The sequence below is a fragment of the Otolemur garnettii genome, unplaced genomic scaffold, assembly GCF_000181295.1.
Source record: "Otolemur garnettii isolate 467f Iridium unplaced genomic scaffold, OtoGar3 scaffold00067, whole genome shotgun sequence".
NCBI lineage: Eukaryota > Metazoa > Chordata > Mammalia > Primates > Galagidae > Otolemur > Otolemur garnettii.
In genome coordinates, this window is record NW_003852462.1 from 8,743,775 (window position 1) to 8,748,477 (window position 4,703).

Genomic DNA, 4,703 nt, shown 5'->3' on the forward strand with positions numbered 1-4,703 from the left:
CCCGGCTATTTTTTGGTTGCAGCCGTCATTGTTGTTTGGCAGGTCCGGGCTGGGGATTCGAACCCGCCACCTTAGGTGTATGTGGCTGGCGCTTAGCCGGTTGAGCTATAGGCGCTGAGCCTAGAAAGGACCCTTTGTTGGAATGCTTTACACTTTGCACCAAACAAACTAAAATAACCTGTTCTATAATTAGTCACAAATACAGCCCTCCAGTTTTGTCCCCCACTCCACACAAACTCCTATTGTCTAGGTCTCCACTGGCCCCCATGCTGCCAAATTCAGTGGTTCTCTCTGTCCTTGTCTTCCTTCACTGACCAGCACATTTGACCCTCATGATCAGTCCCCACTCCTTGGAACTCTTACTTCCCCTGGCTTGGGAGGGAGATACTCTTGGGTTCTCCTGCTACCTTAGGGGCTGTCCACCTTCTTACCTTGTCAGTAGCCCAGGGCCCTGACCCTGTGCCTCTTCTCCCTCTCTAACTCACAGATTTCACCCAGCCTCATGGCTTTATTATTATTATTATTTGAGACAGAACCTCAAGCTCTCACCCTGCAGAGTGTTGTGGCATCATAGCTCACAGCAACCTCCCAACTCCTGGGCTCAAGCGATTCTCCTGCCTCCGCTTCTCAAGTAGCTGGGACAACAGGTGCCTGCCACAACGCCCAGCTTTTTTTTTTTTTTTTTTTTTTTTGGTTGCAGCTGTCATTGTTGTTTGGCAGGCCCGGGATGGATTCGAACCCACCAGCTCAGGTGTATGCGGCTGGCGCCTTAGCAGCTTGAGCCACAGGCGCCGAGCTGGCTTTATTCTTCTTAAAAATTATTTTGTTTTTTTGGAGGCCATGTCTCTGTTACAGAGGCATGAGGGTGGTGGCATGATCATATCCCACTGCAATCTCAAGCTCCTGGGTTCAAGCAGTCCTCTTGCCTCAGTCCCCCAGTAGCTGGGACTACAAGCATACGCCACCATATCTGGCTGATTGTTCTGTTTTTTGCAAAGACAAGGTCTAGCTCTTGCTTGGGCGGGTCTCAAACTTCTGGCCTGGACACCGGTACCTGGCCCAACTTCTTGGATTTAAATATTTAAATAAGTAGTCCAGGTGTGGTGGCTCACCATAATCCTAGCACTCTGGGAGGCTAAGGCGGGTGGATTGCTTGAACCTAGGAGTTCCAGACCAGCTTGAACAAGAGCAGGACCCTGTCTATAAAAATATAAAAAAAAAATACCCCAAAACTAGCCAGGTGTGATGGTAGGTACCTGTAGTCCCAGCTACTCAGGAGGCTAAGGCAAAAGTTTGAGGTTGCTGTGAGCAGTGATGTAATAGCACTCCACCCAGGACGACAGAGTGAGACTCTGTCTTAAAAAAATAAAAAAATGAGTGATAAAGATAGCGCTCTGGTGATATTAATGTATGAAAACTGAGCTAAGCCAGAGTGTGTGTCATGGACACTGGAATGAGCCCCTTCTGGGGCAGGAATTGCCTCGTTGCTGGGGAGAAGAGGCCGCTGTCTTCTGTGTCCTTTGGTTTCTTCCTCTCCTAGACTTGGAGCGCCCACTAGTGCTGAGCCTGAGGGACCCAGCTGTGCCCGGATTCGGGGCTTGCTGCTCCCCGGAGCCCACTGCCTACCTGCAGAGACAGAAGAGGTACCGGAGTGAAGGGGTAAATTCAGAGCAACCGAGGATGGTCTGACATGGATCCAGTCAACCAGTGCCAGCTGCGGCCATCCCTCCTGCCGACTTCTTTCCTTCAACCAGGACCGAGCAAGTGGTTTGGCTGAGCCAGGCCCAACTGGGGTGGGGAGGGAACATTTTTTTGATTCCTCTTTGTCACTCTCTCAACCTTCTAGATAAGACTATTCCACACCCTTTCCTCTCTCCTCCAGCCTCCGCCCTCTGCCCCACCCTGCTTACTCATCACCATGACGGAGCACTCTGGTGGACTAGAAGCCTACCTGCCCAGGTGTGGGTCCTGGCTGCACCCCTTCCTGCTTTTGTGACCTCAGGCAATGAATGAACTTCTCTGTGCCTGGAGCTGTCCCGATCTGTAAAATCCCTGGGAGGGAGCGATCTCCTGAGTTACCATCTGCAAAATGCTTAGAACTGTACCACGCATGCAGCAACCTCTCATCCCGAAGTAGGAGGAAGGCTCAGGCAGTCAAAACATGTTAGCTGCTGTTTTCTTATGTGTCAGACAGGACAGACAAGGTCCCTGATGTGCTAGGAGGGACTGTGGAAAGAAATGCATGTAAGATATGCCCAATGGTGGGAGCATCAAGAAAAAAATAAAGCAATGTAAACAGGCAGAGAGGGCCTGAAGTGCCGCCAGTTTGCAAGGTGGGTTGAGGAAGCCAGCTCTGAGGCGCTGGCATTTGAGCAGACACCTTTGTGAGGGGAGGGGGGACAGCCTCTGGGACTATGGGATGTGAGGTTGGAGATGGTGGCCTCTGAAGTGTGGCATCAACATTGGGTGTTATTTTCAGTGTGGTGGGAGGGGTCTGAGCCGAGCTGGAAGCGTGGGAAGCACCATAGCCTTGCCTGGTCTAACAGTTGGGAAAGGAAGCTTGCGCAATTCCACCTCTGTAACCGCCCTAGGAGCTAGGCAGGGTACCCATTATCCCTGCTTTGCAGAGGAAGACACTGGCTGGCAGGGCTGGGTGCAATACTTATCTCAGGAGCAAGTAGACAGTCTGTTTACTATGGGAGGCTTCTGATAACCCGCTCATTGGAACTTCACAAGAAAGTCAAGGGAGCCAGGATTTATTTAAAGTGGAAGAGTTCTGTCTGAGCCTGGCCTTGAGCTCCACATTCAGAACTGACTAGAGCAGTGTGCCTAGAGGGGTTGAGCCAAGCCTAAAGGCCAGGTCTGCTTTAGGCCTGTCAGGATTTTGCCTGCGAACTTTAACCAGCTGCTTTTCCTCTCTGGAGCTCAGAATCTCCACCTGTAAGATGAGGAGGTTGGTCTCTGAGCTGTGCCCTGTTCTCTTGTCTTGTGTCCTGCAGGGTGACAGTACCACCCCTGCCCATGTTGTCTGCATTTTCTTTTTCTTTTCTTTTTTTTTTTTTTTGCAGTTTTTTGCTGGTCCTGGGTTTGAACCCGCCACCTCCAGTATATGGGGCTGACACCCTACTCCTTAAGCCACAGGCGCCACCCCCTTTTTCTTTCTTTCTTTCTTTCTTTTTTTTTTTTGAGATACAGTCTCACTTTATTGCCCTCAGTAGTGTGTTGTGGCGTAATAGCTCACAGCAACCTCAAACTACTGGGCTTAAGCAATTCTCTTGCCTCATCCTCCCATGTAGCTGGGACTATAGGTGTCCACCACAATGCCTGGCTATTTTTAGAGATGGGGTCTCCCTTTGGTTCAGGCTGGTCTCAAAACATGTGAGCTCAGGCAATCAATCCACCTGCCTCGGCCTCCCAGAGTGCTAGGATTGCAGGGGTGAACCATCATGCCCTGCCCTGTCTGCATTTTCTAAAGACACCAAGCACACGTGGCTGTTGAGCCCTTGAAACAGGGGCTAGTTGCAACTGAAAAGTGTAAAATACATCTCAGTGCAATATACTGAACATGGGAGACTTAGTGTAGCTTTACTGGCACTTTTCCTTGAGGCTGCATCAGAAGAATGAGGACAAGTGGTTTGAAGAGAAGGAATGGAAAGTTTATTAATTCGCCAGCAAATGAGCAGGTCGGCAGACTCCTTTCTTATTTATTTATTTATTTAGAGTCTCACTCTGTCGCTCTGGGTGGAGTGCCTTTGCATCATCATAGCTCACAGCAACCTCAAACTCTTAGGCTCAAACAGTCCTCTTGCTCAATCTCCCGAGTACCTGGACTCAAGCAATCTGTCCCTCTTGGCCTCCCAGAGTGCTAAGATTACAGGAATGAGTGAGTCACCCAACAGGCTCTAATCTTAAAGTAGCAACTCTTGCTTCCCTGCTTCTGAAGGGAAATACAACATTTTTATTTATTTATTCATTTTTGAGACAGAGTCTCACTATGTCGCCCTCGGTAGAATGCCGTGGCGTCACAGCTCACAGCAACCTCAAACTCCTGGGCTTAAGCAAATTCTCTTACCTCAGCCTCCCAATTATCTTGTCTCAGCTGGGACTACAGGTGCCCACCACAACACCTGGCTATTTTTTTTGTTGCAGTTGTCATTGTTGCTTAGCAGGCCAGGGCTGGGTTTGAACCTGCCAGCCCCAGTGTATGTGGCTGGCACCTTAACCACTGAGCTATGGGAGCTGAATCAATACAGCACTTCTTATTTTTTTTTTGAGACAGAGTCTCAAGCTGTGGGTTCCCTCTATAGACACAGTAAATTAGAACCCCTGGGGGCTGGGTCTTCTCCTTGAGGTCTTCCCTGGCCACCTATCTCAAATTGTATATCCCTCTTCCCTTTTTTACTTCTTCATATATATATATATGTGTGTATATATATATTTGAGACAGAGCTTCAAGCTTCAAGCTTCAAGCTAGGTAGAGTGCTGTGGCATCACAGCTCACAGCAACCTCAAATTCTTGGGCTTAAGCGATTCTCTTGCCTTAGCCTCCCAAGTAGCTGGGACTACAGGTGCCCGCCACAACACCTGGCTATTTTTGGTTGCAGTTTGGCGGGGGCTGGGTTTGAACCTGCCACCCTTGGCATATGGGGCTGGCGCCTACTCACTGAGCCACAGGCGCCGACCAAAAGGTATGATGCTTTTTG